The sequence below is a fragment of the Mobula hypostoma genome, chromosome 17 (genome assembly GCF_963921235.1).
Source record: "Mobula hypostoma chromosome 17, sMobHyp1.1, whole genome shotgun sequence".
Lineage (NCBI taxonomy): Eukaryota > Metazoa > Chordata > Chondrichthyes > Myliobatiformes > Myliobatidae > Mobula > Mobula hypostoma.
This window is the reverse complement of record NC_086113.1, coordinates 47274519-47288282: the sequence shown is the minus strand read 5'-3', so window position 1 is coordinate 47288282 and position 13764 is coordinate 47274519. Positions and strand designations below refer to the sequence as shown.

The following is a 13764-nucleotide window of genomic DNA, read 5'->3' as shown; positions in this document are numbered from 1 at the left end:
AAGCTGCATCAGTTGGCGCTGAGTATCTCTGGCTCTGGTGGAGATGGGAGTTCTGGTGTTTCAAGGGCCTCAGCAGCTGTCTGTCAGCTCCATAGAACGGCTTTGGCTGACCCAGGCTGGAGACCAGGGGGTGTGCACCCATGCATTGAACCCCGGGGTTCATGATTGGTGACACATGCGTGTTGATCAAGTCTGGGATCTTGGTGTTGGCATTTCTTATGTTAACATACCCTCTTTCCTGGTGGCATAGAGCACAAATTCAAGAAAATGTCCTTTTTGAAAACACCTTTCACAGCTTCAGCAGACACCAACCTGCTTTAAAAAGAGAGACATGACTGTAGCACTGGCCTGGGATCGTGGTGAGCCCCAGGTTCTGCCATTAGGTGCGGGCTATTGATAGATTTATAGATGCCGTCATATATACACATGCCCATACATTTCAGCACTTCATTCACTTAACCTCCTTGCTCCAATTCTCTCATGGCCTGGAATTGAACTTTATTAAATTACAGTATCTCTGCTAAAGCTTATTGTTCATATTCCCAGGAGAGAGCATATGAGGCACTGGACTGTTTGCAATAAAACTCTTGGTTGATTATATTTATATATTGCCCTTCTACATTTCCAGAAACTAATAGCCTTTTTTCCACAACGTGTGTCAGTAGGATGCTTCCTGTCATGAGCAAGTAAAATGAAAACTGCTGAGCTAAGGTACAGGAGGGTTGCTGCCAAAGTGAATCATGACCTGATTTGCATTCTGAAAGAAAGCGTACACAAGTGGAGTTGTAAATATATTCAACATTTATTGGTGTTAAGATTCAAAGTACGTTTAATATCAAAGAATGTATAAATTATCCAGCCTTGAGATTTGTCTGTTTACAGGCAGCTGCAAAGCAAGAAACATGAAAGAACCCAATTTTTAAAAAAAGACCAACCCCCAATACATGGAGAAAGAAGGGGGAGAAAAGCACAAATCATGCAAGCATTAGAAGTGAAAAACAACAGCTATAGCACTGCGAACCAGATTGAGTCCTTAAGATTCAAATCCCCAGCGTAGACCCAGAGCCTCATTATTCAGTTCATCATATTAGTGGGGCAAATCGCCACAAAGTTCACAGACATGAAGCACAGCAGTCGGGGCAGTCTCACAGCCTCGGTGTCACGAAGAGAGAAGCCCCAGACTCACTGGGCCAGCGTTTAAATTGTCCGATCAGCGGACCGTACCTCATGTTAGGACCCAGGCTACACTGTGGCGAATCGGTCCAGTGGCCTAGTACACGTCACCGAGTGATTCGCTTCAGGCCTAGATTTCGCTGCTCGATCTCTTCAAGTGGGCTCAGCGTGTAGAGCAGTATAGCCGTGCAGCTGAGATAGTTGGATAGGCATTGGAATTCCTCCGCTGTGCCTTGGCTTCTCCTTTCCGAATTGTTCACTCCAACTAGTACAGCTGCAACTCCTACTGCATCAACTTTGCTGTGTACTAGCATGGCACATCTTGAACTCACTCACCTCTTCATTGTTTGCGGAGATAGTTTACCACAATTTACTTCAAATAAAGTGTTATAGAAACATGGAAAACCTACAGCACAATATAGGCCCTTCGGCCCACAATGCTGTGCCGAACATGTATTTACTTCAGAAATTACCTAGGGCTACCCATAGCCCTCTAATTTTCTAAGCTACATATACCTGTCCATAAATCTCTTAAAAGACCCTATCGTATCCTCCTCTACCACCATCGCCAGCAGCCCATTCCATGCACTCACCACTCTCTGTGCAAAAAAAACTTACCCCTGACATCTCCTTTGTACCTACTTCTAAGTACCTTAAACCTGTGCCCTCTCATGTTAGCCATTTCAGCCCTGGGAAAAAGCCTCTGACTATCCAAATGATCAATGTCTCTCATCATCTTATACACCTCTATCAGGTCACCTCTCATCCCCCGTCGCTCCAAGGAGAAAAGGCCGAGTTCACTCAACCTATTCTCATAATACATGCTCCCAATCCAGGCAACATCCTTGTAAATCTCCTCTGCACTCTCTCGGTAGCATCCACACCCTTCCTGTAGTTGGGTGACCAGAACTGAGCACTGAGAACTGAGTATTTCAAGTGGTGTTGTTAGTAATGTTTTTAATTGAATTTCTTTGCTTTCAAACTACCAGTAAGCTGTCATATGCCTTCGGTAGCGCCATCTGAAACGGTGTTATTTGACATTACAGCATCAGCGACAATGGCATTTGGTTTTGTATTTCCTGCCCAAGAATTTGCTTGTAGCTGCATCAAAGGACATGAAGGCAAGAGGTTGGGCTGTCAGCATTTTGTCGTATAGATGGTAATAAAGAAGACAAGAACGACAAAGAGCTTTGAGGAAGGAAAACCGTGGTTGTGGTGGGCTGATGGGCCCGTTTGTGTTGTATAAATGTGAAATTCCAGAGCTTTGATGGAAGAAATTCCAGGGTTTTGGGATAGATAACTGAAGGCATTATATTGACATTGAGATGAAATGGTGGGGATTACAGAGGCCAGACGGAGAGAAACCCAGAACAATTGTAGGGCTTATGGAGGAGGCACAAGGCCACGGGGTAATTTAAACAGGAGGATGAAAATTTTAAAATCTGAAATGTTGGCTAGGAGTTCAGATGTAATTAAGATACTTTATTTCTGTTACCCTTTACACTTTCAAAAACTAATGGACTATTTCCACAGCGTGTGTCAGTAGGCTAGTAATATCTGTAGTGTCTCACTGCTTGTCCTCCCGTCAACCCGTCTTTCCACTTTGGGATTAACCAGTCAAGCAGCTGATTATCGCAACAGGAATGTTTGTTTGTTTCAGATTAATAGCAAATTATTTGGAGGCATAATATGCATGGTAAGTATAGAGTAAATGGCAGAACCTTCAGGAACTGTGATGTTCAGAGGGTCTTGGAGTACAAGCCCATGGCTCCCTGAAAGTGGCAACGTCAGTGGATAGGTTTACAAAGCAGACGTACGGTATAGTTGCCCCTTTTTTTTGGTTGGGGCATTGAATATAAACACCAGGAGATCTTGTTGCGATGTATTAAACTTTGGTTAGGTCACGTTTGGAATATTGTGTGCAATTTCAGCCACTGCCTAACGTGAAGCATGTGGAAGCTTTGGAGACGGTGCTTAAGAGATTCAGAAGAGATTACAGAGTGTTGGCTAAAAAAAAAAGTTGGACAAACCTGGCTTGTTTTCTCTGAAGTTTCGAAGGTTGAAAGGCAAACTGACAGAAGCATGTAAAATGGTCAGCGGTGTAGATAGGGTAGATGGTCAGAGTGTTTTTCCCAGGATGAAAACATCAAATCCTAGAGAGCATAGATTTGAGGTGTGCCAGGGGAAAATTAAAGGAAAGTGTGAGGGAATTTTTGTTGTACAGAGAGTGGCAAGTGTCTGGAGTGCACTGCCGTGGGAATGGTAGAAGCAGACATAACAACAACATTTAAACAAGCATGTGAGCAGGCTGGGTGGAGGGATAGATACAATGTGCAGGCAGATGAGATTAGTTTCGACTGGCATAGCCCGTTCCTGTGCTATGTCTTGTGTGTTTTTTGGAGTTTGTGGTAGACTGCCAGATAAAAGTTAGGAAAGCATATGTTTATAAGAATTGGAGAATCTCACTAATAGGACGTGATAACTATTCTCATAAAAATGTCTTTTTCTTTAAACCAATGCCATCTTGAACTTGCTCTCTTCTGTTATCATTTTGCATTTTAAAAAATTTGCTTTGATAAATAATAGCCTTTGAACGATAAGGAAGAAATTCAATTCAAGGTGACAAAATGATGCCTATCCTTGCAGATTCTGTGTTGTACTTGGTGGCTGAAGCTGGATAGAGAGTTTGGTTTCTGTAAGTGGCGCAAACATCAGCAAGGGATGGAATTATTTGAACTGCTATGTCAATGACCATAATGAGTGGATATAAATCTGACATGGATAGGTCATAGACGTCTGTAACTAAACCTAGAATATGCTCTGTTAAATGGACTAAGCACTATGCCAGTATGGATTTGATGCGAATGAGAGAACTTTGAGATCATTTTTCTGAGATTGCAGCACATGTTAATCAGACCGAGGAATGAAAAGTTGGTCTCTTGTTTGAGAGGGGGCAAAGGATGGGAAAGTATGAATTGGAGGTGGGTGGGAGCAGCCATTGGCTAAAAATAAGTAAATCAGTTGCAGCGATTCCAGGTGCCTAATGAGAGATAAAATGAGATTTAGAGGATTCTATTTTGAGATTACAGCCACTAAGTATCAGAAGAGGAAATTACTTTCAATTCCTCTAAATAACTGCCCTTGAACTTTAACACAGATTAAGTTTGTGGTGTACGTTGCTCCATAAATCATGATCTATGTACAGTGTGATGTATGCTGTCACTTTCATAATGACCCCTGAAGTGCTTGCGTCTGTAAAGATTGCTGACATTAACTTTCTGCTTCTTGCTGCTCTTGCCCTTCTCTGTGGCTCCTACTCTTTGTCCCGGACATTCTGAACTAGAAGTATCCGCTGTGAAAGGGAGGGAGGAGGGAGGGACTCTGACACCTGGCTTAAAATTTGCCATAGGTCAATGATACACAGCATTTTCTCTGGGACAGCCAGAAAGACCACCTGAATCACATACAAGGAGTGATTGATAAGTTCATGGCCTAAGGCAGGAGGAGTCAATTTTAGAAAACGTAGCACATTTATTTTTCCTACATTTACACACTTTGTCCAGCAGCCGTGGAGCATACAGATCCCTTCTTTGTAGAAGTCGACATCTTGGACCTCCAGAAAGTGGTCCACAGCAGGGGTGATTGATAAGTTCCTGGCCTGAGATGGAAGGAGAAGAGTTATTAACTTCAAACTTTCTGCATAATCACTCAAAGAGTTGAACTGCACGTGCATGTAACGAGAGCTGTATAACTCATCTCCTTCTACTTTAGGCCATAAACTTATCAATCACCCCTGCTGTGGACCACTTTCTGGAGGTCCAAGATGCCGACTTCTACAAAGAAGGGATCTGTATGCTCCATGACCGCTGGACTAAGTGTGTAAATGGAGGAAAAATAAATGTGCTAGGTTTTCTAAAATTGACGCCCTCTACCGGAGGCCACAAACTTATCAATCATCCCTTGTAAAATGGTAACTTAGGTGAAATGCTTTATCTTAGCCATCCGTATCCATTTCTAGTCATTTGCATGATGAGACAATGCTAGTTTTTGGTAATAGCCTAGTTGATGTTCCACTGGCTGACAAACAAGAAAATCTTTATTGGTTTGTTACCTGCAATAGGAATTGATTTATTATCACATGCCGAGCTAAAATGGAAATCTTGTTTTGTGTACTGCTCATGCACAGTGATTCTTTACACACTGCATTGAGATAGTACGAGATAAAACAGAATACAAAATAAAGTGTAGCAGTTAGCGAGAAAGAGCAGCGCAGGTAGACAAGAAGGTGTCTGAGATGCGGTAAGCGCAGGCTGGAAAAGTCTGAGGTTTGATCGATTTAAGAGCCAAACCGAATTGGAAAGACCGGATACTGGCCCTATCGAGGCGCCCGAGCCTTTGGGCGAGGAACGACCTGAAGTTTGAACAACTTAAGCGCCGGGCCAGATTGAAATGGTTGGGGTGTTGGGGCCGGAGGTGAGAGATGGGCCGGTTCGGCTCCCTGCTCTGTTGGGATTGCACAACTCTGTGCTGGACTGAGGCCCTCTGAGTTGGCTTCTGTGCACTTCTGAATCAGCTGCAGCGAAGCCTGGCACCGTAAACCAGTCAAAATGCTGTTTGCTTGCTTTGTTGTTTGCATGATTTTGTTTTATTTTCTCTGTCTGCACATTGGATGTTTGGTCTTTTGTTTTTAATGGGTTCTATTGGGGTTCTTTGTTTCATGGCTGCCTATAGGGAATTAGATCCTTACGTAAACTATACATACTTTGATAATAAATAAACTTTGTAAGACCATAATGAGTTAGATTGTGAAGTCAAGGGTCCATCTTTATATCAGTGGTAGAAGCTGTCCTTCAACCTGGTGGCACATGCCTTTAGGCTTTAGTCTCTTTTGCCCGATGGGAGAGCAGAGAAGAAAGAGCATCTGGGGTGAGCAGTGAGAATTATAGACAGAGTCAGTGGAGGGGAGGCAGGTTTCTTTGATGTGCTGAGCTGTGTCCACAATTCACTAAAATTTCCAGCAGCCACCTGCAGAGCAGTTGCTGTACCATCCATGATGTGTCCAGATGGAATGATTTCTGTGGGATATTGATAAAGATTGGTAAGGGCTGATGGGTTCTGAAGAGGTGCTACATCTCTAAAACACTTCAGAAGAACAAATGAAACAGTAATTTTAATTGGTTGTAGTTTTCTTGGAGCCATATCGATTCAGTGACACAATGGCAGGGTTTCCTTCCTTGTCACATTTTGAAAACAGAAGTCACCGAAAGTGCTTGGCACACGATATGCTCTCTTTGCTTGTAAATCCGTCAGCAAAAGGGAATGCATTTTCAAGATGCTGGGTTCCTATCAATAGAAGTGCACCTTAAATCGAGTTACGTTTGTTGTCATATGCACAACAACGTTTATGCCCATGTGCAGTGAAAAAAATTACGTGCAGCAACATTACGTGCCAAATTACTTTAGCCTCCTGAGGATGTACGTCGAGGTGTTGGTGAGCTTTCTTAGCTGTGGCATCTACATGTTTGAACCAGGATAGACTATTGGTGATGTTCTCGACTGGAACCTTGAAGCTCTCAACCTCAGCAGTTAATATCAACTAGGAGTTCCCAACCTTTGTGATGCTGTGGATCAATAACCTTTGTGATGCCATGGATCAATAACGTTAAGCAAGGAGTCCAGTTAATGTCAACCAGGAGTTCCCAACCTTTGTGATGCCATGGATCAATAACCTTTGTGATGCCATGGATCAATAACTTTTGTGATGCCATGGATCAATAACATTAAGCAAGGAGTCCAGGCACACCAGGTTGGGAAGCCCTGATGTCGACAGAAACGTGTGGACAGAAATGTGCATTATTCCCTTCCCTGAAGGCAATCACCAGCTCTTTTGTTTTGCTGGCATTGAAGGAAAAGTTATAGACATGACACTGTGTTACTAATCTATCTCCTGCCTGTCCTCAGGCTCATCATTATTTGAGGTGCAGCCCATTGTGGTAACATCTACGAGCTTTAAATGAAGTTGGAGCACAATGTGACCACAGTTGTGAGTGTACAAGCTGTAGAGTAGTGGCTGAGGAGCACCAGTGTTAATAACCATGGCAGTGACGATGCTGCCTATCTTTACTGATTATATTTGAAGATGAGGATCCATTTACAGAATGGGATGTTGACTCCCAGGTCTGAATTTGACAGCACAATTTGCCAGGAGTCACCTTTAAAGCCATGTCCAGCCCACAAGATTTGATAAACTGGTTTTTTCATCCTACTGACATCTTGTCGTGGATTTTAATCTATTGACTATTTTGCGTGTTAAATGGCCCTTTGCATTGTACTCTTGGGAAGACCTATCTACCTGGTCCTTGTGGGCTTATTGGATGCACTTGGTTTGGCTAGAAAGAAACATCTGATGTACCAGATGTGGCTATAATGTTGTACAAACGTGCTGTAGACTGTACTCTGTCATTTTCAGAGTGCCAGGGCAGCTAGTACAATGGTTGTGGGGAAAGTCTACGTACAAAGACAGGAACCAAAATGTTGAGCAGCACAGCACTGATGTTCTGAGTTGCGCCTATTTCAATGCAAGAAGCTTTGTAGGTAAATCAAATGAGCTTAGAGCATAGATCAACACTTGGAATTATGACATTATAGCCATTAATGGGACTTGGTTGCAGGAGAGGTAGGATTAGCAGCTCCTGTGCAGTGTTCTCTCCATACCAGACAGAGAGTATTCTAACTGGTTGCATCACTGTCTGATATGGACAGGCCACTGCGCAGGATCAGGGGGTGGGGGTGGGGGGCGGGTGGAAGCTGCAGAAAGTTGTAAACTCAGCCAGCCCCATCATGGGCACTAGCTTGGCCAGCATCCAGGACACCTTCAAAAGGTGATGCCTTAAAAATGCAGCATCCATCATGAAGGACCCTCATTACTCAGGTCGTGTCCTCTTCTCATTGCTGCCATCCAGGAGAAGGTATAGGAGGCCAAAGAGAGATTCTCAGTGTTTCAGGAACAGCTTCTTCCCTTCCGCCATCACATTTCTGAATGGACAATGAACCTTTGAACACTACCTCAGTATTTTCCCCCTATTTTTTTGCACCTCTTATTTAATTTTCTTTTTATATATACATCACACATTGGAATTTATAGTTTTTATTATTATGTATTGCAAGGTACTGCTGCCACAAAGCAACACATTTCATGACCTTTGCCAGCGGTATTAAACCTGAGTCTGATGTTCTGGAGTTCCATTGTTTTTGATGTTATAGAGGGAGGAGTGCTGTCCTTGTGAGTCATGGCAGTGCTCAGACAGGACAGACTGGAAGGCACACCTACTGAGGCTATATGGGTGGAACTGAGGAATGAGAAAAGGGTGACCATGTTAATGGAATTATATTATAGACTTTCCAAAAGTCAGCAGGATTCAGAGGAGCAAACTTGAAGAGAGATGGCTGACAGTTGCAAGAAAATTAGGGCTGTGATAGTAGGTGTTTTGAATTTTCTGTGTATAGACTGGGACTCCTGTATGTATGCATATTTCTGGCTGGCAGAGAGAGCACTTGGAGAGCGTAGTACTGTCAGAGTGCTATCTTCTGGGTGAGCTGTTAAATGGAGGTCCCCTCTCCCCCTTTACACTAATTTGAGGAGAGCAGGGCCCTCTGCCTTGGCCAATAATTTTCTTGCATGAAGAAACTAAAACAAAACAGAGTTGTTTTTCAAAAATATGAGGCAGGAGTCCATTTGGCCTATTATACCTATGCCAGCTCGTTTAAGGAATTATCCAATTATTCCAAATCATTAATCTTTCCTCACAGTTCTGATGTTATTTTTGTTTTCTTTTTAGTATTTATCCAGTTTAAAAGTTTATTTTTTTTTTATCTGCTTCCACCCTTTAAGCACTACATTCTGATTATTATAGCCACTGGAGATTTTTAAAATGCAGTCATTTATCCGTCACATCTGGATAACTGACCATTTTGGCATTCGTGATATTTTTCTCCTTTATCTTTGTCAAGACCTTTCGAGATTTTGAACCCTCTGCCAAAGCTTTCTCAGCTTCAGTGAGAACAAGCTTGTTTTATTGTTGCTCATTCACCCACAACCCCCCCCTCCCCCTTCCCCACCAGCTCCCAACTGTGTTCCCTATCCTAGTTGGGTAATTCCCTATGCGTGCAGGGTGTGACTTGGATGTGAATGTGATTCCATACTTAGCAATGGTACAAAACTTTGCAAATATGATCACTGAAGAGTAGACCAGGAGAAGCCTGACAGTGGTAAATGGAATTTCATAGGGAAGTGTGAAATTAGCAGCAGAAAGAATGAGGAGTGAGGATTCAGGTTAAATGACAGTTCTGAAAGATGTACAGAAAAAGAGGGACCTGTGCATGTGCATAAATCTTTAAAATAGTAGGACATGTTGAGGGAGTAGTTTTAAAAGGAATTATCAAATCATTTGAATGTTCATAATTAAAGGCAAGTATAAAAAAAAATCCAGGGAAGTTGCAATAAATCTTTATAGAACACCAGTTAGGCTACAGCTCGAGAAATCCACGTACTGTAATTCTGGTCATCCAACCTGAAGAAGGATATGAAAGTCCTAGCAAGGGCACTGAAAGATTTAGTAGACTGGATGAGGGGACAAGGTTAGATTAGAGAACATTTCTTCTCTTTTGAGCAAAGAAGACTGAGGAAAAGTCTGATAGAGATGTGCAAGATCTTATCTGTTTTCAAAAGAATTCAAAGTATATTTTTATAAAAGTACATATATCACACCGTACATAACCATGAGATTCAGTTTCTTGCAGGCAGACTCAGAAAGTCCAAGAAATGTAATAGACTGCGCCAGCAGGGCAGACAAACAACCGGTGTGCAAAAGACAACAAATTGCAAATACAAAATTTAAAAAAGCAACGATAATAAATGAGCAATAAATATCAAGAGCATGAGGTGAAGAGTCATTGAAAATGAGACCAAATGTTATAGGAGCAGTTCAGTAATGGGACGAATGAAGTTATCCCCATTGATTCAAGAGTCTGTTGGTTGAGGGGTAATAATCGTTCCTGAACAGATATGGTTCCTGAGGTCCTGTACCTCCTTCCTGATAGCATCAGAGATGTAAAAAAACGCATGGCCAGTGCGCTGGGGGTCATTGATGGTGCTCTATATAGATGTGCTGAATGGTGGGCAGAGCTTTGCCCATGATGGACTGGGCCAGATCCACTATTTTTTTTGGTAGGATTTTCTGCCAAAGAGAAGTGGTGTTTCCATACCAGGCCGTGATGCAAACAGTCAATATATACTCCACCACACATCGACAGAGGTTTGTCTAAATTTTAGATGTCATGCCAAAACTTCACAAGTCTCGAAGGAAGTAAAGGTGCTGCAGTTCCTACTTTGTAATTGTGCTTACATGCTGGGCCCAGGGCAGATCCTCTGAAATGATAACACCGAAGAATTTAAAGTTACTAAACCTCTCCACCCATGATCCCCTGATGAGGACTGGCTCATGGACCTCCAGTTTCCTCCTCCTGAAGTCAATAAACAGCTCCTTGGTCTCGTTGACGTTGAGTGAGAGATTGTTGTTGTGGCAAAACAGATACAAAGAAGCTGTCCATGGGTCCAGTAGCTCAAGGACTGGACTGGACAGTGATGGACAGATGTGAGGAATAAATGCTTATTTTGGAGAGAGTGGCTAAAATCAGGAACGCTGTGTCTGGAAGAACAATGGAAGCAAAGAGCGTCAAGGATTCCAAAAGGGAATTGGTTAGTCATGTGAAGGAAAATCAATGGCAGGGCTACAGGGAATAGGATTGGGTTGGAATATACTCGGCGGCCACCTACTGTCTAATCATAATTCCACAACTCAACGTGATTCCTAGACTTGCTGACAGCATCTGTCAATGTCCTTGCTGTTTGCCTATCCTGCTATAGAGGAAGGCTGACAACTCCATGCGCCTGCTCATTTCTGACACCCCGTAAGGCTGAATTAAGGGGGCAATTAGAGGCCAGGTGCTGTGCAGCCCTACAGCTGGACTCCAGCTGGACTCATCCCTGAGCCCAGGGGCAGCGCAATAATGTCCTCACTGAGCATTGTGAAGCCCCCCCCCCCCTGTTTTACACAAGTAGTAGAGACGCTGTCATCAGAACAGACATGTGGAGCTTGACTGAAAGGGCAAGTGTAAAGAATCAACACTGAGTACAGGCAGCAGAGCAGATCCGACTTGACATGACCCAGTTCTGCAGCTGGGACATAACCATTGTTTCTGAATATCATTCCCTTCCTGTGCTTTAAAAAAAAATATATAAACAGGAGAAACTCTGTATATGCAGGAATTCCAAAGGAACAGACACAAAATGCTGGAGGAATTCAGCAAGTCAGGCACCATCTATGGAAATGAATAAACAGTCGACGCTTCGGCCGAGACCCGTCTTCAGGACTGAAATGGAAGGCGAAAGACGCAAGAATGAAAAGATGGGAGGAGGAGGTGGCTAGCTGGAAGGTGGTAAGTGAAGCCAAGTGGGAAGGAAAGGTTCAGGACTGGAGAAGAAGGAATCTGACAGGAGAAAAATATATTCATTCCCAGAATTTGGGATTTGCTGGCAAAATCAGAAATGAATGCCAATTCGTGGTGGGCACACAGCAAGAGTACCTCACAAGGCACTTCAGAGAACTCGTAAAAGCTATTCATGTTGCTGCAAGTCAAGAAGCAAGATTTAGACCCAACTGGGCAAAGATAACCGAAACAATCCCCCAAAGGAAGTTAGTGAACCAGCTGAGTTTTTTTTAAATGACTGTCAGGTTGTTGCATGGTTTTACTGAGACTTAAGTAGCTGAATTTTTACTTTATAAAGGTGAGGATCGCATATGGTTGTCTATTCAAAGTTTTGAATGCATATATATCTCCAGATGCCTCTTCCTACAACCCTCTTTAAAATTATATTATGTTAATTTATTTTGCCATTTTGTGTTGTTCCTGCCAAAATGAATGGCGTCACGGTACTTTGCCTTTGGGTTAGAGGACTGAGTAGAATTGAATTGGTTGCTTACCTTATTCCACTGAGTGAGAGGCTGCAGAGTGAGAGATGACTGCTCTGCATTCTACATGGCAATACACTACATTTACTGATCAGTTAGTGGTTTGGGATGTCCTGCGATCATGAAACTTACTGCATGCTTGCATGCTCTTTCTTTAAAAATGACTTTATATCATCAAAATTTGTAAATAACAAGATGAGTATATTGTTACAAAGCCATGTAACTGTGTGTTATGAGTACTAATTCACATGTCAGAGAAAGATGTGACAGCTACTAACCTGGGGTATGTTGTTCCTCTCCGCGCCTTGTGGTGCATCGGGTGGCAACCTTGTTGTTTCTTTAGCATTTTTGTCTGTTTTTCATGAGGCCGAGTTGCTAGCTCAGTTGCTATATCAACCTAATTTCCTCCAAGCTCATTGACACCCCTTGTGGACAACATCCAAGGTTTCCTTTGGACAGCAGAATGCAACTGGATTGAAAGATCCATCTAATTGAATGTACAAATAGTTGGCAAAGTAAATTTGGACTGAAACTGTAGTTACTGGACTCTGGTGCAGGAAGAACTCTGAGTCGAGCAGCATCTGTGAAGAGAAGTTGACAGTGAATGTTTCGGGTTGAGACTCTTTATCTGGACAGACTTGATCTCAAACATGGACTGTCCAATTTCCTCAGATGCAACCTGACCCACTGCGTTCCTCCAGCATCTTGTTTGTTTAAATTTGGACTTGATGTACGTCAAATGCATCAGGTGCAGCTTGGAGGCTCAACTTCATACTTTCTGGTGAGAAGGTTGAGAGTTCAAGCTGTACAGGGATTATTGAGTAACCCAGGCAAGTTCTGTAGTTCTGAAGGCATGCTACAGTTTTTAAGTTGCTGGCTTTAAGATGAGACAATGATCTTCAGCCTTCTTGGATGAATGTGAAAGATTCCATTAGGACTATTTTGAAGCATTCTCCCCTAGAGCCTCCCAACAGATTACTTGGTTGATATTTTATTACTGTGTGCACGTTGCTGATGTGGCCACCAAGTGTATAAATAACTCCAAAGCTCCATTATGCAGAATGGCCATCGACTTGCAGTTCGTAAACTTAGTAATGCAAGGGGCTATGGAGAAGACCACGAATAGTAAAGGCTATTCCATCGTGCTTCTTCAACTCAGAACACACTGGGAAAGACTAGAAGTGGGGCAAGGATCAGAGTTATGGCAGGAAAGAGGACCTGGAGGAATGGAGAAGTGTTGGGATTTGATCAGGAAGGGAGTCATGTGACAGGGGTTGTAGGGCATTGGCTTTCTTTGGCAGTTGGTCTTTTCAGTTGGTGTTAGGGTTGATTTGGTGGTTGCTTGGGTACAGTTAGGGATGGGTGGCCAGGAGTGGTGCTACTGATGATTGGGGCTGAGTCTAGTGATTGGGTGGGTGTGTGGGCACAGTCATTTCCAGGCTGATTCTGTCTGGTTAGCTAAGGTCAGCAGGTAGTTAGATCTCAAGTTGACGAAGGTCATGAAGTATGAGACACTGTGTGTGTGTGTGTGTGTGTGTGTGTGTGTGTGTCTCTGTGAGAG

At 43.0% G+C, this 13764-nt stretch overlaps 1 protein-coding gene across 2 annotated transcripts in view; it reads left to right on the top strand.

The window, feature by feature from the left end:
• eepd1 (endonuclease/exonuclease/phosphatase family domain containing 1) overlaps positions 1-13764 on the top strand; it is a 143520-nt gene that overhangs the window by 92785 nt on the left and 36971 nt on the right. The window lies entirely within an intron of this gene.